Source organism: Apodemus sylvaticus, chromosome 20, assembly GCF_947179515.1.
Source record: "Apodemus sylvaticus chromosome 20, mApoSyl1.1, whole genome shotgun sequence".
NCBI lineage: Eukaryota > Metazoa > Chordata > Mammalia > Rodentia > Muridae > Apodemus > Apodemus sylvaticus.
The window spans coordinates 56,525,038-56,546,289 of record NC_067491.1 but is presented as its reverse complement, the minus strand read 5'-3'; the positions used below and the strand labels follow the sequence as shown (position 1 = coordinate 56,546,289).

Genomic DNA, 21,252 nt, shown 5'->3' with positions numbered 1-21,252 from the left:
GATGTGGTGCGGCCGCCCAGGCTGCTCTGGATCCGGAAGCGGAGAGAGTTCAGTTGAGGGCTTCCGCCTGAGGCCTTGCCCCAGATTGTGTCTGTGGACCAGATGGAGCCCATGTGCACCTCAGGGAGTGCTGAAGGTGTATGCTGCTGTGACCTCCCCTGTGTTCCGCTCACTCCTCTGGGCAGCCGAAGCCCCAACTGGGCTGGCACACACAAGGTTAGCCGGGCCGCCCAGGTCCTGAGTCCAGGCAAAAATCTGGGAGGCCAAGGTCCGAGCAAAGTTCCCCTAGGGCTATGACTGTTAATTGGGTCCACCAGGTGACCAGGATGGCGGGCGTGCGCGCCAGTGCTCCCTGAAAGCACCGGGAGAGTCTGCTGTGCTAACAACCTCCTGGGCGGGTTGACTCACAGATGGCCCACCAAGCCGCCAAGTTCTTGGGGTCAGTCCTGTGCCTTTTGGGGCCTAGACCCCCACTTTTTTAGCCTCAGGCTATGCCTGTTATGTCTCTGCCCGCCAGAGCTCTCTGTCGTCCTCCAGGCAAAATGGCGGCGCGCACGCAGGACCGGGCAAAAAAAACTCCTGGCTGGGTTGGCACCCTGATAGCCCCCCGATCAGCCCAGGGCCTGGTTGCAGGCCAACGCCCGTCGGGCTCAGACCACCGCAGTGTTGGCCTCGGATTATGTTTGTATACCTCAGTCTGTCCGATCCCTGGAGTCCGAAACCAAGATAGATGAGCCTCTCCTGACTGGTGGGAGGCCGAGTTCTGAAGTGGCTTCCGTGTAGGAAAGGCACCGCACAACCGCAGCTGCTTGCTGCCAGGCTGGTCAGCGAAGGTCAGTGGTCGTGGGCGCAGGGCCTAACTGGACCCTGTGTCGCCTTGGTTCCACTGCTGATGGCCCTTCAGCTGGACCAGCCACTGCTCTCTTCAATAAAATTATAGAAGAAAATTCCCTAACCTAAAGAAAGAGATGCCCATGAAAATACAAGAAGCCTACAGAACTCTAAATAGATTTTTACCAGAAAAGAAATTCCTCCCCTCACATAATAATTAAAACACCAAATGTACTAAACAAAGAAAGAATATTGAAAGCAGTAACGGGAAAAGGTCAAGTAACATATAAAGGTTGACCTATCAGAATTACACTGAATTTCTCACCAGACTCTATGAAAGTCAGAAGAGCCTGGGCAGGTGTCATAGAAACCCTCAGGGAACACAAATGCCAACCCAGACTGCTATATCCAGCAAATATCTCAATTACCATAGAAGGAGAAACCAAGTTATTTCATGACGAAAACAAATTTACACAATATCTTTCCACAAATCCAGCCTTTCAAAGGATAATGAATGGAAAACACCAACAAAAGGAGGGAAAATACACACTAGAAAAAGCAAGAAATTAATCTTCCTTCAACAAACCCAAAAGAAGATAATCATACAAGTATAAAAATTACATCAAAAATAGCCGGAAGCAACATTCACTATTCCTTAATATCTCTTAAGATCAATGGACTCAATTCCCCAATAAAAAAGATATAGCCTAACAGACTCAGTGTCAAAGACAAACACTACCTCAGTGTAAAAGGCTGGAAAACAGCTACAGACTCATTCTGACAGAAGAAAACTTCCTAAGCAGAACACCAATGGCTCAGGTTCTGAGATCAATGATTGATTAAGGGAACTTCATGAAACTGCAAAGCTTTTGTAAGGCAAAGGACACTGTCAGCAAGACAAAACAGTAGCCTACAGATTGGCAAAGGACCTTCACCAACCTTGACAGAGATGTCTTGCACAAGAAGTTAAATAGCAACAACCCAAATTAACCCAGTTAATAAATGTGCCACAAAGCTAAACAGAGATTTCTCAACATAGAAATCTCAAATGGCTGAGCAGCTCATAAGGAAATGTTCAAAGTCCTTACTCACCAGGGAAATCTCAGCGTAACTGAGATTCCATCTTACATGGGTAAGGATGGCTAAGATAAAAAACTCAAGTGGCAGCACATGCTGGTGAGGATGTGGAGCAAGGGGAACTCTCCTCCATTACTTCTGGGATTGCAGATTTGTACAAGCACTGTGGAAATCAAGTTGGCAGTTTTTCTGAAAACTGAGAATAGTTCCACCTCAAGACCCAGCTATGCCACTCCTGGGCATATACACAAGAGATGCTCCCCATCCCACGAGACACTTGATAATCCTCTTCATAGCAGCTGTACATATAGGAGCCAGAAATTGGAAACAACCTAGATGTCTCTCCAATGAAGAATGGATAAAGAAAATGTTTTACATGTTTGCATGGTATGTACTCACTTGTAAGTGTAGATTAGACATAAGCAACAGGATACTCCTGCTACATTCCACAAATCTAAAGAAGCTACACATGAAGGATGGTAGAAGCAGGGATGCTTGAACTTCACGTAGATGGAGGAATAAAATAGTGATAAGAGGCAGATGGAGGGAGGAAACTGGGAACTGGGTGAGAGAGGAGATAGAAAGGGGAATGGGGAAGGATCAGGTGTGGGGAGGAACAGAAGGGATGTCTAGATGGCCATTAGAATAAATGGAATTCTGCTTCTCATAGGAGAGTGTATAGGTGACATCTTCAAGAGAAGCCAGAGACCTGGGATAAGGAAGACCCTCAAGAATCAATGGAGATATCTTTAGCTGTGAATCCAAGGATTGGAGATACAGAAACGGAAGAGGCCACCTCCTGAAACAAGGAAGCAGGAAGACCAGGGGAGTCATAGGGACACCAACTGTCTTAGTCAGGGTTTCTATTCCTGCACAAACATCATGACCAAGAAGCAAGTTGGGGAGTAAAGGGTTTATTGAGCTTACACTTCCACGTTGCAGTTCACCACTAAAAGAGTCAGGACTGGAACTGATGCAGAGGCCATGGAGAGATGTTTCTTACTGGCTTGCTTCCCCTGGCTTGCTCAACTTGCTCTCTTATAGAACCCAAGAATACAGCCCAGAGATGATACCACCCACAAGGGGCCCTCCCCCCTCATCACTAATTGAGAAAATGCCTCACAGTTGGATCTCATGGAGGCACTTCCCCAACTGAAGCTCCTTTCTCTGTGATAACTCCAGCCTGTGTCAAGTTGACACTCAAAACCAGCCAGTACACCAACCCACCTTAAAATTCCAACCAAAAATTTATCCTGTCTACAAAAAAATGCAGCCATGAGGAATGGACCAAAAACTGAGGGAACTGCCAACTAATACCTGCCCCCACTTGAAACTCATCACTGGGGCAAGCAACAATCCCTGACACTATTAATAATACTCTGTTATGCTTGCAGAAGGGAGTCTAGCATGACTGTTTTCTGTCCTCTGAGAGGCTCCACCTAGCAGATGACTCGGACAGATCCAGACAGCCACAGCCAAACTGGATGGAGCTTGGGGACACTTATGGAAGAATAGGAAGGATTGTGGGCCCTAAGGGAATGGGATTTCCACAGGAAGACAGACAGAATCTACTAACCTGTATCCTTGGGATTCTCAGGGACTGAACCACCAACTAAAGAACACACAGGGGTAGACCTAGCCCTCCCCATACATATATAACAAATATGCAGCTTGCTCTTCATGCATGTCTCAAACAAGTAGAGCAGGAACTATCTATCCTAAGAGCTGTTGCCTAGATATGGGATGTATAGAAAAGCTATTGATTTATGCATATTGAATCTCTATGCTGCCACATTGCTGAATTTGTCTTTTCTCGAAGGTTTTTATTCAGATTCTTGGGATCTCTAATATCTAGCATCTTGTCCACTATAACCTGGGATAGTTGGATATCTTCCTTCCTTATTGTGTGCCTCGAATTTCCTTCCCTTGCTCATTACCTCAGCTGCACTTTGAGAACAGTGAAGATAGCAAGTGCTATTGACAATGTTTGGGAGCCCCAGGTGTCTCTGTCCCATTACTGAATTCAGAGGGGTTGATTGATTTAATCTTTAATCCATTTCAGATAATGTTGTCTGAGGGTTTGTCACGTATATCTTTTCACTAGGCTGAAGTATTGTCCCTGTCGTTCTACATCCTCCTAAGACATTTATCATGAGGGCATAATGTATTTATCAAATGAATTTTCTACATCTAGATGATATGATTTGGATAATTAAATTCACTAATGTAGTTTATTACATTACACACTTTCATATATTTAACTATCCTTCTATTCAGGTGGTTCAAGTCAACATGGTGAGCCATCTTTGTGATGCATGTTTGTATTCTGTTTGCAAGTATGGGGTTTTTTTTAACAATCCATGGCATTTTTATTGAGCCGTTTAGTTTATGAGGTAAAAGGAAAAGCAGCTCTCTTGAATACTTTACATGACTGTAGGAATATGTCTGAGACTTAAGGGGAGTTACAGGGAATTAAATTTCTCAAAAGTTGAGATCAAGTAAACAAACTTTAACTCTTTAAATTTTCCTGTTGACTCTTCCCTCACGATAGTAACAAGTTCCAATTGGCCACATTAGGTTTTTATCCTTGCTGACGTCCGATCTGAAGTACCGGTTTCAGTCAATATCTACTAGTTCCACTTCAAAAGTGAGCTTGGAGTTTTGTGGAATTCTGGCATCGGGCTGTCCTTTCTTTCCGTAGGCCCTTTCTGGTTCAATCTCCAGTCGAGCCTTTTCTTCTTTATTCATAGTCAAGACTGCTCCACCCCATCTTCTGTTAACCTTGCCTACTCCAACCTTAAAACTTAAAAGGTTTGGCATTTTTCTTCTTTGACCTTCTTTGAATATTAGGATCAAAAACAGTTCCATCTGGGAGTGTCCCCATTTACCAGCAATGAACAACATATCGCTTTTTAGGAATGTTGGTTTTTATCTCCATTTTTTTTTTAGAAGATTTTGTATAATTTGGTGGACCCTCGAGAGTCTCCTCAGACTTGGATTCTTTGGGTTTATCGTCACCAAGCTTCACGTTTCTCACCTGTTCAGACGCTTTACTTCCGGTTTCAGCAATCTTGAGACACTTTCAAAAAGATGGTTATAGGCACTATCTAAATGGTCCTCATTAGCAGTCGTAGTTACATTTTTTTATGTTTCTGGGTAATTTATGCTCTGTGAGAAACGAATCTGAACTGGATCCTGCAGAAACTTGATGATGTCCTTCCTTCTTGGGCAGCTGCTCCCTGCTCCACAGTCCATGCACGCTGCGGAACAGCCTCGGCCATCTTCCCCCACTGCTGCCGCTGCACTAATTGCAAGTGTGTTATGGAATATTTTTTAGCATTGTATCTTCTTTCTTAATTTCCACCTTTTCATTTTTTTCTTTCCTCCTCCTCCTCCCCCTTCCTCTTCCTCCTCCTCCTCTTCCTCCTCCTGCTCCCCTTCCTCCTCTCTTTCCTCCGCCCCTTCCTCCTCCTCCCCTTCCTCCTCCTCCCCTTCCTCCTCTTCCCCTTCCTCCTCCTGCCCTTCCTCCTCCTCCCCTTCCTCCTCTCCTTCCTCCCCCCTTCCTCCTCCTCCCCCTTCCTCCTCCTCCCCCTCCTCCTCCTGCCCTTCCTCCTCCTTCCCTTCCTCCTCCCCTTCCTCCTCCTCCCCTTCCACCTCCTCCCCTTCCTCCTCCTCCTCTTTCTCCTCTTCCCCCTCCTCCAATCACATTGTGCCTAATGGCGGCTGCCCTGAGGACTGTATAAAGGCCTGCTGGGTGGGTTGCACTTGGTCGTTCTCTCTCCATGTGCAGGGTGACCCAACATGTTAGAACGACAAATTCCTGTTGTTTTTGGCATCGATTCCTGACTCTGAGTTGTTCAATCAGGAGGACCCGGTAAGCTAAGGCTCACCAGAGTCTTACAGAACAACTAAGTTTGATTTTTATCCTCAAATATTCGGGTTTCATCATTAAATTAAAACATTTGTTTTACTGATTTCTTTTATTAGTGTTAGCCCTTATAGGTATCTATTTCCCTCATAGGACTACTTTAAGTATGTGACACTGATTATGTAATGTTGGAATTTTACTGTTTCACATTTTGAAAATCTTTTTCTTCATTAACATAATTATTCAGTAATGCTTTTTTTTATTTTCCAGGAGTTTGTACATTTTTGGGGGAGTTATTGTTGTTAGTTGTAAGCTTTATTACATTCTGCTCAGACTGTAGTGCCTGAGTTGTTATTGTTCCCTGTTCCCATTCCGTGAGGTTACAGCTGAGAAGCCGCCAAGGCCTCAGCCTGTGACAACCGCGAGGTACCTCAGCCTGTGACAACAGCGAGGTGCCTTAGCCTGTGACCACCGCAAGGTACCTCAGCAGGAGCCACCACTGCGATGCGCTTACTCTCCACCCTCTTCCTGCCATCAACATGAGGTGCCAACACAGGGGCTGCCATGGGGCAGTGTCCTTTCCACCCTGAAGAGCTCCATGACTGAGCCCTAGAACCTATGCCTGTGGCCTGAAAGGACTTCCCAGCCTGGCCAATGGAGCATATGTGGAAGAAACAGGGTGAAACAAATAAATACAAACACCAAAAAACAAAACTGAGTAATCACTAAGCAAAAAAACCCACCAAACTCTGAGCTCCAGAAGATCAGGACAGAACATTCCAGCAATCTTTACCTATTTCTAAGGGAAAAAATCTACCCTTAGAAATCTGTGCCCGCTAAGAATCTAGGACAAGCTTTGATTGCTTGGTCTTGGAGCAGAGAGTCCTCTCCTGGATGCTTCCTCACCCCAAATCTCTGAAGTGAAGTTTGTTGTACTTTTTTGCACATCTGGTTGGAAACACACACTCAAATGTGTGCACATACACACACACACACACACACACACACACACAAATACATGAGAGAGAGAGAGAGAGAGAGAGAAAGAGAGAGAGAGAGAGATTCTCTTGTCCCCACCCCATCTAAAACATTCCTTTTGACATGAGACTAAAACCCTAGTGGGGGAACCCCAACATTCTTGCCAAAACCCTCATGCCATGAATCTAAATAGAGCTCTCCCTCCCTTAAGGTGTCTCTTGTCCAGTGCTTGCTCTCAGTGAAATGAACAGTAACAGACAGAGCACCTTGTAAGGAGTGAGAAAAATCCCTGTGGGTTGTGCCAGCTCTGATTGGTCACTAATGCTCTGATGACACAGAGAGCCATTGTGAGGAATGACCAAGAGCTGATCATATAGTGCACTGTCTGGGCTGTTTTGTGTCCTTCTGTGCAGAGAGCTGTTTGGTGGTGAACTGCAGGACTTGGTAGTTGGATCAGATTTGGACATCGGTGATTGTTTGGATTTCGACATTGAACATCAGCTACATGTCCACAGACTGAGTACTTTCCTGCTGTTTCCGTAACCTCAGAGGTTTGGGTTTCTGTTTATGTGATTTCATTCATTTGGGAGCTTTGTTTACAGCTTTGCCTTCTTGTTGTTTGCTTGATCGTTTAATTATTTTCATTTTACTTTCTGGATTAACATCCATGTGTTTTCCTTCCTTCCCCCTCCTTTCTCCTTCCTTTCTTCCTTTCTCTTTCCTTCTTCAGTTTGTTTTATTGTTCCTGGGAGACTGGGTTTCTTTGTATGGCCTTGGCCAACCTGTAACTTTCTGTGTAGACCAGAGTAGCCTCAAACTCAAAGATTTGCCTGCCTCTGGAGTGCTGGGATGAAATGTGGGAAGAAACCTGTGCAGCGTCCCTCCCTGGCCAACATCCATCTTTGTTTTCCTAACTTCTCTTTTGACTTTGTCACTGTCTGTTACTCTCTAGCTCATCCTGCCTCTTATCCTCCAGTCCCCTCAGAGTTCCCCTTCCCTTTAATTCAACCTCAAACCACCAGTATCCTGCATATAAGGAAAAAATTGTGGTATATATCTCTGTTGGACTAAGATGTTCTGTATAACAGAGTGACCTCAACATCCATTCCAGAAAAATACTGACAAATTTTCATTCTTATTCATAGGTGCTGTGTGACTTTTGCCCCCATCCCGTGTAGATACTGTATCTACTGGGGCAAGTTGCATCCCACGCATTTCTGGGTAAAGCTATCTTGATGTTCAAGTGTGGCCTTTAGCTCAGTGCTTTCCCTTCATGATGGACGTCTTGGGTAAGCTTGTCAATGATCTCCTCCTTTGAAATGGGGATCATTGTTCTCCTGGCTAAAATGTTGTCTTCCATCGCTTTTGCTCTCTTTCTGCTCTGAGCCTTCTTCCCTCTTTCCATCCTCTGTGTTTGTCTTTGGTTTGTTCTGGTTTCCCTGTTTCCTTAGGCAGAGCCAGACTCGTCTATGGAAGTGTCTGTGTCTCTTAATCTCAGAATCTCTAGTAGTAACCTATCATAGAAGGAATTCTGATCTGTTTTCCCTGTCATCTTTGCTTGCTGTAGCTCCTGGTGACCAAGAGAAGGGAAGTGCGATGTCGGGGGACCTCGAGGCCAATTGTCATGAAGGGAACCCCCTGGCACAGCATTACTATATCCTGGGCACCCTAGATAAAGGTTCTTTTGCAGAAGTCAAAGTGGCTCTCCACCTTAAGACCCGGACCATGGTAGCCATCAAGATATTGAAAAGGGGCACAAATATAGACTTCCTGGTCATCTCTGAGATAGATCTTGTGAAATCCCTGAACCATAGTCACATAATACAGTTGTTCCAGATATTTGAGACAAGGCACAAAACGTACCTGGTGATGGAATATGCAGCCCGGGGATCCCTACTGAAACACATCAACAAGTGTGGGCATCTGGACGAGGAAGAGGCACGTAGGATATTTACAGAACTCTCTTTGGCCGTCAACTATATCCACAGTCAGAATATTGTCCACCGAGACATCAAGGCCGAGAACATCCTATTGGATTGGGAGGGGCATGTGAAACTTACTGACTTTGGCTTAGGCAAAAGACTGGCCTCTGGGGAAAAGTTCAAAGGATTTTGTGGCACACCACAATATTGTGCTCCTGAAGTGTTTGATCACAAACAATATGATGGCCTCCCAACTGACATCTGGAGTCTCGGTGTAGTATTATACTATTTAGTTATTGGCCACCTTCCCTTCCGAGAGACAGTGCACTCCAAGATAAAGCATCTGATCCTAGCCCGGAGCTGTTGGATCCCGTATCACCTGTCTCCAGAGCTTCGAGACCTATTAAAGAGATTAATGACTATAGACCCCATAATGAGGCCATCCATTAAAGAAATATTGGTACACCCGTGGCTGTGCCATGATCAAGACCCATTGAGATCTTCAGAGGAAATCCCTAGAGAACCAGAATCCAACCTCGCTTTTGACATGTTTCTTATGGGGTACAACATTAAAGAGCTCAGGGAGGCTTTGAGGGAACAGAAGTACAATCATGATATGGCGACTTATTTGATTATAAAAAAGAAGTATACCAGGCAGCCCCAATTTTATCACGATGGAGGGCAGGGCAGTACTCTGGACCCTACAAAAGCCCCCAACCCTCCCTGGCCTGTAAGGAAGGGAACCAGTGCCCGTACTCTTTCCACCTTCACTTTGCCCACTCTCTCTGAGCTGCCCGGATGTGGAAGGAAAGGCTGTAGGAGGAGGCATAGTGTACCTCCCAGCCTTTCTTCCCTTGAGAGTAGCTTTCTGGAGAACACCTCCCCACTCCAAGGGCTTATGCCTCATGTTGGAAAGAGTACATGCAGAGAGAAGGAGAGAAGCATCAATTCCACAAAATCATCATCAAGAAAAAGAAAGGCAACAACAACAACAACGCTAACCTCATCATCAGGAGCCCCATGGTCACTTTTCATATCCACACAATCCTCAACCTTTGAAAACACGCAAGATATGGCCCAAGAGAGCTCTAGTGCTACAGACACAAGTAGCAGCATGTCCTCCTGGGAGTCCAGAACCAGCAGCCCTTCCCCCAGTGAGGAGAACCAGGAAGAGAATATAGGCATCGAATCCTTACAAGACACTAGCTCATCCTCAAGGGAAACAGTCCATCAGGAGCAGCTCCGAAGGAGGTCCCAGGGTATGCCCAGAGTCCCACTGAGAAATCGGGCCTGGAGGGGCCTGAAAAAGAGGATTTCCAAAGCCTTAAGGAACTTGTGTTGCTGCCTCCCAGTGAAAAACAACAAGGTCATGGCAGCCAATGAAGAGTGCTTCAGAGACACAGGCTGAAACAAGTAGGTAGGGTGTGATTGGAAAGGATGCACTCTCTAGTTTCTCCTTCCCTTAACATATTCCAGCATGCACACTAAGGGTGTTGGTGACATTGGGTCTATAATGCCAGAGAGAAAAGTCCCATCCTGTTCTTCCTCCTCCTAAGACTACACCCTTCCTCAAAACTTGAGCAACATGTAGACAGCAGAGGATAGTGGCCTAATGCTAGGCAAGGATGCTGGAAATATGTGAAGGGATCAATGGAGCACTTGGGCGGAATCAGCCTGAGGTCCCATGCCATCACAGGGCCAGCACAGCCAAGCATAAGTCCTGCAGATTTCTAAGATTTCTTCTGTCTGTTTCAAGGGCTATCAGAGGCCCTGTGGTCCCTGGAGGATGATACCAGAGAGTGGAGAGGAGTCTGCTGAGGATGCAGACAGGAGCAGGGAGGACAGAGCCAGACAGGAATTTCAGGTGGCTGTATGGCAGAGAGAAGATCTGTCTATAGTGCAGGTTTAAATTAGAGGCAAAATGTTATTTTCCCCTGAAGTCTGAAGGAAGATTCTGAGAAGTTCTGAATGATTTTCCTCCCGTCCCCTGTAGGGAGTTCCACACTGGGCAGCAGTCCCAGGATAGCTGTGGCCCAGTGAGTTAATCTTCACAGCACTCAGAAGCCCCTGGAAGAAACATCCATGGAGTGCTAGTGGTTACCAAGGATACTGAGAAGAAACACCAGACTTCAGAGAACCTTCATGCACAGTGAGAATGTCAGCTCAGCAGCCTGTCTCCAGGTGTACTTGTGAGCTGAGGAGAGAGTGGTCCTGGAGGCAGAGGAAGGAACCCAGAAGACCTGACCTGTTGCATGTATCCAACAGATATGTCTGATATTATAAGATGTGGTAACAGAACTGCGAAGCCATGAGTATCCATTGGAGTCCAGAAGTGAATACAGAGTGGGTGGAGATGGTTCAGACCCACAGCTCTGATGCAGAGCAGAGCATCCTGATTACTGCATAGTCACACTGAGAGAGATCCTGAAGCCCTCACAAAACTACCAGCTCTAGTCTCTGATTGTGTATGTTGCACTCAAATTTGAGCCATTTGATGAGTATTCTTTACATCTGGTTGGACACACAACACTTTTACACAACACACACACACAGAGACACACAAAGAAGCACAGTCAGTACTAATGCTGTTTCCTTGAAGTGGAGAGAGCCCACGTTACAAACAAGGTAATTTCATAGTTTGAGTGACTCTGCCTTCTGTAACCTTTCCCCAAATCAATTTTCTCTTGTCTCCACTCCCTTCTGACAAAGTAACTCCCTATTCTCATCCTTCCTGGGAGTCATGGGACGTGAGCATGGGCATTGTTCCCCACTTTGGCCCAGGGTACACAGCCATGTGCAAGGTGAGGCTTTCCTATGCACCGTCTTTTGAGGAGATCCAAGGTGAGATCTGAAGTGCTTGCCATTTGACTCCAGAGAAGGTGCAGGTAAAAAGCATTGCAGTGGGGTGGGGGTGGGGGGGGCAATGTTGATGGTAAAACAGATGAGTCCCCCTGACAGGACATTGTAAGTTTTCCTTTGGGTGGCCCTTGGTGACTTGCCCCATTCCCACCAAGTATAAAGACAAAGAGAACTTCAAATGTGTTAAAGAGAAACTCAACCCCTTTGTCCCCTGACACCACTCTGTATTACAAACTATTTGGTGTATATTGATCAGTTTCCCTTAGAGCTGTCTCCTGGCATGATCATGTCCTTGCTACTTCTGCCATACTGCTGCTGCTACTGCTACTGCTGCTGCCCCTGCTCCTGCTGCTCCTGCTTCTGCTGTGTGTGCTGCTGCTTCATTCTCATGTCCATTGCAGGCAGGGAAAGGCCAGATGCTTCTGGAGCCAATTAGTGAGCATTCCAAAGCCTGATGCTCTGGAAACTGCAGAAAACACCAGTGACATCACTCAACACAGAACAAGGTTTGCAGCCAGCCTCACCTGTAGGGACCTGGGAATTGTCGCCTTTTTCATCACAGACAACCTGGGGGGAAGAGGGGCACATGGCATTTTCCTGGCTCAGGCCATTGGGAGTGGGTAGTTATTTACAAGGGATGCACAATTGGACTTTTTGTAATTCTTAGCAAATCCTTTTTTTATTCAGGTCTTCTTGATAGAAGAGGCACCTGTTCATTGATACAGAAGTAGGGCAAAGCCAGTCCCACAAGTGGGTGGGCTAAGAACAAGAAAAGAAAGATGTGTTCTGATTCCAGGGACATCTGGCACCTTAGCCTTACCACGGTTGTAAGGGAACACTATCTGAGACATCTTGAAGAATTTCCTCACTGGGAACAGTTCCTTTCTGTTCTGGCAAGAGCCAAGTGACCGGGGCAAGGCACTTCTCAAATTCCGTCCTTCCATCACCTCCATTCTTGTGTGCATGGGGGCAAAGAGAGGTAACTGGGTTCTCTTTGGGTTGGCACTACCCACAGCAGTGACATCAACACATGTGTGCAGAACTGATCAATTTTCAAAGGACCCAGAGTGTGAAATCTGTATGGTTGTTGATTTTAGGTATTGTGTGTCTGGGTGAAGACCCAGGATGCGGACAGAGAGCTTGGTACCATGCTGTGCCAGCAACAGAAGTGTTACCAAGAAGAGCCGCCCCCCCCACACACACACACATGGCAACCTTGAATAATCCTCTGTATCTGCAAAAGAATGATGATTATTTTCTTTTCGAAAGAAAGTTCAGCTGCCCAATGCCACCAGTCACCATTCTACTGGGCTTGGTGAACAGAACCTGGGTAATTGATGATAATCTACCACATTCATGGCTTGAAGTACATCTCTGAATTCTTCCTGCTACACACTGGCTCATTCCCATTCTTAGGCCAACATCATTTTAGCATCAGGTGTTTGGTCCCTCTATCCAATATTTTCCTCCTTTTGTAGCTTCCTTTTCTCAGAATATTACACTCTCATTTTACCTATCTTGATATAAATGACAGGATTTCTTGGCCCTTTCTTTCTCTGAAGCAGGTTGCTAATGTGAAGCGCAGGCTAATCAACTCACATTTTTTTCTAGGTCCTTTGTGTTGTGGTGACAGGTTTGTATCTCTTGCATTTTTAGGCATTCTTCTTCCTTGACTTGTGTCTTGAGCAAGCATTTCATGGGTTCAAGCCCTTATCATAACCCCAGGTATTGAGACCTTCACAAACATTTACTGTGACTAGAATTTTTCTGTACTTGTTTTTACATTGCCTGTTGACTTCAGTCCCTTAAAGAGTTGATGGCTTGAAGATGTTCTCAGAAGCCATCGTTGATGTGGAGGAACTTTCTGGCAGTGTCTGTCGCACAGCCATTATATGTTTCTTCCTCTGGAACAATAGGCGGGGGACCTGTCAAGCACATCCTGCAGAGTGATCTCAACAAGCAAGGCACTTTTATTCAGAGGCCCCTCTATGTACTCCAGTTAAGGGTGTGCAACCTGGGCGTGGTAGGATGGAAAGTTCATTCATGACACGACTGTTAAAAGGTTCTTCTGTGGATATAGTATGTTCATCTAGGGAGTATGTCCATGGGATGGACAAGTAATTGTATGTCCTAGCCATAGGTCTAGGCAGAAAATTCAAAAGCTGCTGGCAGAGGATTGTGGGCCCCTGTCGTAGGGGAATATGTGGTACAACAATAAGCTGAAACTTTATTTGAACAAATAGTCCCCAATAGGGTCATGGGAGGGGCTTCTGATAGAAGTGGGTGTCCTGTTCCCAAAATAAGCTCTAGAGAACCTCTGTTCCTGCTACACATGACAATGGCCCAGTGGTACTGAACCTTCCCTAAATTGAAGAAGTTTGAGCTCCCGGAATACTACTAATGTCATGTGATATCACTGATTTATTGGTGACAATCTTGATAGAAGCCTGACACCTGTTCATTATATACTTGGCACCTAGGATACTAGATCCGTCTTGGGGTGGAACAGTGTGTGCATCTGCTAGGTACAAATGCTTAAAATAGTAAAAAGTATGATAGTGCCCCATAGATACTGATCTGCTTTGTACACAGCCTAAGACCCAGCTCCATGGAATTGTGTCTTCTATGAGGTCACTTAGGGGATAGGCTGTGGATATTTTATCCGACATGGAAGTACAATATGGTGGTCCCTGGCTATTGCTCCCTCCTGGAACATGCCCTTTCTTTGCCTCCCCTAGGTGCTGTGCTGTTACGGTGTCACTCTGCAGTCCCATTCCTGGTCACTGCTTTTGCCTTGAGGAACAGTATGTGGCTGCTTGCGCACTAGCCCTGCCTTGTAATAAAAATGGGCTGGGTCCTCTGGACACTGGACATTTAAGAGGACATTGCATGTCCTCCTGGTTACTAATATTACAAAGCAGTCACTTTTTGATTCTAGAGGCTACTTGAGCAGTCTTTGTGTAATAAATATATGGCCTCTACCCCATGAGTTTTGGCTGACTAAAGGAACTTGAGTTGCCCTTAGGTCCAGTACGCATTCAGTATTTAAGATACCAAGCATCTGAGTGTGTGTAGCATTTACTTGTATCCTAGGTTTTGGGTCTGTCCTAGAGTGGCCTTTCGTGGCCTAAATAGTAGGTTTGCCCTAGTACCAGCATACAGTAAATCTGGGTCTTCAGACCGTCTCAAGACGTGCATGATGATGGGGCACTCAGATCTGGGCCTTGCTTCCACTTAGCAGAGAACTGGGCTCACTTGTAGAGCTGTATGCAAGATGTCCTCTTAGGTACTGGAGACCTGGCGTGTGTGTGTGTGTGTGTGTGTGTGTGTGTGTGTGTGTGTACCTTCCTTTGGTTTTTCTTCTGTGCAACTTTTTATTTGCTGTGTTTTCTTTGGTGTTGTTAACCTTCTCAGAATGGATTTTTCCTTCTAGTATCTTCTTTGGGCTGGATTTGTAGATGTTATTTAGTGTCTTTTCCCACAGAATATCTTATTTTTTCCATCTCTGTTGATTGAGAGGTTTGATATCTGGTGTCTTAAAGTCTGTAAGTCAGCTTTCTAGGTCTTTCTGGGTTTTAGAGTATCTGTTGAGAATTCTGGTGAAATTTAAACACATTTGCCTTCATATGTTACTTTCTCTCTTTCCCTTTCTGCTTTAAATATTTTTTTCCTATGTATAGTTTTTTTAATAATATATACATAAATACCTATACATATATATTTGATTATCTTTTGGTGGAAGATCTTTTCTGGCTCAATCTATGTGGTGTTTTGTAAGCTATGTGTACATTTATAGATATCTCTTTAGTTTAGGGAAATTTTCCTCTATAATTTTATTGAAGTTATTTCCTGATCCTTTGACCTGGGAATATTTTTTCTATTGCTATTATTCTGAGGTTTGGTCTTTTCTTTCTTTTTAATTTTTTTAATAAAATTTTACATTCCATATTTTATTTCCCCCCCATCCACCCTCCCGACTATTCCACATCCCACCTCCTCCCTACCCCCTCTCTCCACAGGATTTGCCAAACTCCCACCCCACCCCACCTGACCTCTAAACTTCTTTGGGCCTCCAGTCTCTTGAGGGTTAAGTGCATCATCTCTGATTGAACACAGATCCAGCAGTCCTCTGATGTACATTTGTTGGGAGCCTCATATCAACTGATGTATGCTGCCTGTTTGGTGGTCCAGTGTTTAAGAGAGTTCAGGGGTCCAAGTTAATTGAGACTGCTGATCCTCCTACAGAGTTGCCGTCCTCCTCAGCCCTAATTCAACCACAGGAGTATTGTTTTCCTTGAATTTTGTTGCTGTTCTGATCTTCTGTCCTGGGTTGCCTGCAATTCTGGTGATCAGTCAGACTTCAGGTCCAGTGTGGTCTCTTTTCTAAGACTTTTTGGCCTGGACAACTTCTTGGAATTGGATTTGGGGAACCACCATAACCTCTTGATCCCTAGAACTGGCATGACCTCTGGGAATGTAAAGATCTTCTAGCAACATTGTAGTGTCTAATATGGTTGCCCAGAAGATGGGGTGTAGTTTATGGCTTTTGGGTACACTTTAAGGGGAGCTAGTATGCAGGGGGCCATGTCTTACCTTGGGTCCCAAGTGCCCAGATGGCCTCTGGGAAAGCTTCCAGAGTCATGAAACAGAATATAGAACCCAGAGCATTGGGTGCCTTTTGGTGATGTTAGGCTTACTTTAAAGGGAAATTGTGGGCATTAGGTGTGGTCTTACATATGGTCCCTGGCACTTAAATGGCCTCTGGGAAGGCAACCAGAACTCAACAAGTCTTCTGAAGAAAAACATTTAATTGGGGCTTGCTTATAGTTCAATGTTATAGTCTATTATCATCATATTGGGAAGCATGGTGGAATACAGGTAGACATAATGTTGAAGAGATAGCTAAGAGTTCTACAACTGAGTTGGCAAGCTCCTGAGAAAGAGACATTGGACCTGGCTTGAGCATTTGGAAATTCAAGGCCCATTCCCAGTGACACAATTCGTCCAACAGGGCCACACTTACTCCAACAAGGCCACACCTCCTAAAAGTGTCACTCCCTGTGCCACTTTAGGGCCATTTTCACTCAAACTACTACATTCTACTCCATTGCATCAATAGTCCATCATCATCAAGAAAAAATGATTTAGTCTTACTTAAAATGTTCCCATTGTCTATCACAGGAACAGCTTCGTTTGAAAGCAAAGTCTTGTTTGAGTCTCATGCAATCTCACTGTAATCCCCTGTAAAATCACAATGAAGAAGCAAGTCACATACTTTCAAAAAATAATGGCAGGGGATATATACATTACCATTCCCAAAGGGTGTAAAGAGGATGTAATGAGGAAATACTGGGGCAAGGGAGACTAAAAACCAGCTGAACAGACTCCAAACTCTGCATCTTCATGTATGATGTCAAAACACTCTTCAGATCTCCAACTCCTTTCATACTTGTTGACTGCAACACACTATTTTTCTTGGGGTGATTCGGCCCTGTGTTAGCAGCTTTCCTCAGCAGATATCCCAGGGCTCTGGCATCTCTAACATCTTGGGGTCTCCAAGGCAATCCAGGCTTCACCTTCACAGATTCATGCAATGGCCTCTCTTGATCTCTATGCAGGGACACCCCTAACATGTCTGACCTCTGAGAATTCTCTTCAACTTGGAGGGAGATTTCACAACCTCTTTCTTGTAACCTTGACTCTGACATGACCACAAGGCCATGGCTGCCAAGTTTTGTTACTTATTGTGCTGGAAAATAACACCCTTATTAAAACATTCTTATTTTTCAAATACATTTTTCACCAGCTTTCTGTTTTCAATGGTTTTCTTCAGTGCCTAACGTTGAACGGCTTAGAAATTGCTCTGAAAAAACATGGTGGCCTTGAACTCTGAAGTCTACTTGTCTCTGCCTCCCTAGTGCTAGTATTAAGGTATGAATCAGGCCTTTTCATGAGGTGGAAGCTTGGCTGGGTCTTGTCTTACCTTGATGTCAACCATTCCTTGTATTTCATCTAGCATGAGACACTTCTTTACATTTTTTTAAATGTCCTTGTGTACAGGATTTAGTTGCTTTAAGTGTCCTGGTGCTCTCTTTTTCAGACTGTACATTTTGTATTTTTCCTAGTTCAGATTGTTCCTTTTCATTATAAAACTGCATAAGTCAGACCAAAAAGAACCACATGACACAGTCAATGCTAGGCTGCTTTAAGTGTCCTCTGTCAAAACTTTTAATGCATATTATGTTCAATCTAGCCTCAGATTGATCTTAACATAATTGTAGAAAGCAGCAATGCTCTTAGCCAAAATATCACAAGAATATTTTTCTAGGCACCATACTAATAATATTCTCCCCTGAATCTTCTCTAGCTGAGCCCTCACAGTTTAAATAACCCCGAGCATCACTGTCTTCCATGATCCTACTAGTATAACCCAATAAACCCTGCTTGAATTGTCCATCTGCACTTAAGTTCGAAGTCTGAAAGACTTCTGTATTCCTCCAGATGAAAGCATGGTCCGTACGATCTTGGCAACACCACAGGCCATGGCACCAGTTTCCATCTTAGTGTTTGATTGCTATGAAGAGGAACCATAACCATTGCAACTCTTAAAATGGAGAATACTGAATTGGGGCTGGGTTGTATTTCTGAGGTGGAATACAAGCATTATTATTGTGACAGGAGACATGGTGGCATACAGGCAGACATGGTACTGCAGAGTTAACTGAGAAATCTACATCTGGATTGGAAGGGAGAAGGAAGAGAGAGGGACCCTGAGCCTGGGTGGAGCATTTGAAACCTCGAGGCTCACCCTCCGTCACATACATCCTCTAACATGTCCTATGTGCTCCAGCAAAGTCACACCACTTAATCGTGCCAATCTCTGTGAGTGTATGGGTGGCATTTTCATTCAAACCACCACAATCCTATTTTAGAAAAGTAATTTTTGTCTTCTTCCTCCTCTTCGTCCTCATCCTCCTTTTCCTTCTCTTCCTCTTTCTATCTTTCTGCTACCAACCAAAGATTATGAATGCATTTTTGTGTAGTCCGGCCTTTTCCACACGTTATCTTTAGCCTTACATAGACTGCCTACACGACTGCCTGGTGACCTCCACTGTGACAGGAGTGGCTTCCTTTGTCCTCTTCATTCCCTTGTGTTGGCTCCTAACGTTTACTGCTAGCCTGTCATGGTTTTCTCTCAATACTTGAAAAAAAGTTCAAGAGCTTCAATCAAGAGTTTTACAATATTATTTTATTCATTTAACTAAAACTTCAAGAAAAAAGAAACTCTGATATTGCTAGTAACACCATTAAAGCATTAGCCTAAGTAAGCCTTGTTTCCATGTCCTTCATTTATATAAAAAAGAATTCTTGACCTATTGTCATCATTTATTATCACACTCTGTCAAGTAAATGTCTCTACTTGTGAAAAGATACCCAACCCTTCACATGTTATTTTTACAAACACTCACCATTACGGCATTAGTAAAAGTACATACTATTTACATTTTTTTACATTTAGTTGTATGTGTGTGTGTGCGTGGGTGTACATGTGTGCGTGTGTGCATGCTTATATGAGGTTTATGTGCAATGAGTGTTGCCAGGAGTCCTGAAGAGGACATCTGATCTCTCAAACTGATGTCACAGGTGGTTGTGAGTCAACATGTGTTGCTTAGACCCAAACCAGGACTTTCTTAATACCAGGAAGCACTGTGCCATCTGTGTATCACTATTGTCTTACTGAGGGTGGTAGAGCTTCAAATTTATATATATTTGAATATATATATACATATTGAATATATATATATACATATTGCTTGCACATGTTATTTACACAAATTGGAGAGTGTTACTTATGAGAAATCCATGTGTGTATCTACTGAAATTTAACTATAACAACCCTTCTACTTCTTTCTTCTGACCCCGTCCACATCCGTAGAAGGGCCCTGTCATTTTTTTTAAAATATGTCAGTATCAATTTTCCAATGTATATGATTTATCACAAGAGTTTATATTTTAACTCTTATGGTTCATAAGTTTGTGGTGGTGTACCTTTTTAGGACAGCAAAATAAAAACTTTCCAGTACAGGAAACAATGAAAACCTTAAGAATACATGCAACTCAACTGACCTATGTATAAAGCCATGTGTTTGTCAGTGCTCCCCCATTCATAAGGATTCTTGACGGTATAAAAGATTTTTTTTCCTATAAAGACATTCAACCATGAATGAAAAGATTAATATGAAAAGACAAAGTTAGTACCACCCATAATATCATGACAATTTATACCAACTTTGCTGTCCTTTGAAGCAAAAGAAAATAGTTACTTGTGTTACGCCATGCAGAGAGAAACAGCAAGTTCTTTTTCCTTTTGCCAATTCCATAAGAATTAGCTCATCTTGGCACTAAACTCTAAATGGAAATTATGACTTGAGTCCTTATAAGATGGCGCAGACCTTGTAAAGGAGATGCTTTGGTGTCCAGGTGGTCACAAAAGAGACTGAAACAAAAGCAAGCTCTCCCAGGACCTGCTATGGAGGTGTAAGTCATGACTCAAAGCAATGTGCCTGTGGTAAACTCATTGGAGGGAGGTTACATTTAGGTATTCTAATGAAGAACCAGGCATGACAAGTTCCCTTGTTCTTGTCCATATAATGCTCTCTGTACAGCCCTGAATGCCAGCACAGGATTCTGGCTCTGCAGCTGTTGGAGATATGCTGTGACAACAGTCTTTATCTCCAAGGGCTTGTGTGTCAACATTAGCATAGGATTCCAAACCAGTCAGTTTATGGGATAATCCATAACAAGCATGCCCTGATGTTTCAAACCTTTCTGAGTATAAAGATTCTAACAAGGTAACGCCAGAAGAACGTGCAGATCAGGCATCCATCATTCATGTGTTTAGCTGCTTAACTGTACCTCAGCACTCACTAAGCAACACTGTGGGAGGCTTACAATTTGTTTTCTCTGCGTGATTGCCAGTATTTCACCTTCTGTCACACAGAAACAAATTCCCTCTTCCCTAGAACCCAACCAGCTCTGCAACTGATACACTCAGACTTCTGCAGGACCTTGAAACACAGAGCTCTTCCTGACGGGGCAGAGGCCAGGTCTCTATTCACACCTTGTTCACTGCAGAATCTTAAAACCCACACCGTTCTAATAGGACATGAAATTCATTCCAACTCACTTTGTGTCTTCAGAAATTCACCTTCATAATCCCCATCTCCTTCTTAGAAAACGAAGGCTCCCTTTGCCCTTCTGCCACCTCCAGCTAGAGTGCGTTTCAGTCAGCAGTGATGGCAGAAGTCTTTGCAACTGCCTCCTGTACAGTAGCTATGGGCAGAAATGTGTACCACGAGCTATTCTGTCCAGCAACCAGGGTGCAAGGTCTCTGTTGAAGTATTTAGCAGGGCATAGCATGAGGATAGGACACAAAGGCCTCTGGGTGGACCAGTTAACTGGGTGTAGCACAAAGGAACAAAGGCCTTTGGGTAAAATAGTTGGTAAGTGTTTCTGTTTCTTGGTCGTGGAGATCTCTGGGAGGATCTCAGCAGTTGGTCTCTGTGGTCTTTTTGCCAAAGGTAAGAAGGGATTAAATATAAGGATTAAAAATATTTAACTGCATCCTTAATACAAGTACTCATTGTCTGGGTCTTTCAGTTTTGTATGTACCAGAACTTCAGGCATTTGTCACATTGATTTAAAAAAAACCTATCT

General features: G+C 44.1%; 2 pseudogenes; one reads left to right on the top strand and one right to left on the bottom strand.

The window, feature by feature from the left end:
• Nucleotides 1-4,524: 4,524 nt before the first annotated feature.
• Nucleotides 4,525-5,189, bottom strand: LOC127670369 (peptidyl-prolyl cis-trans isomerase FKBP3-like; annotated as a pseudogene).
• A 3,161-nt stretch (nucleotides 5,190-8,350) lies between these two features.
• On the top strand, nucleotides 8,351-9,159 carry LOC127670592 (sperm motility kinase X-like; annotated as a pseudogene).
• The last annotated feature ends 12,093 nt before the right edge of the window (nucleotides 9,160-21,252 follow it).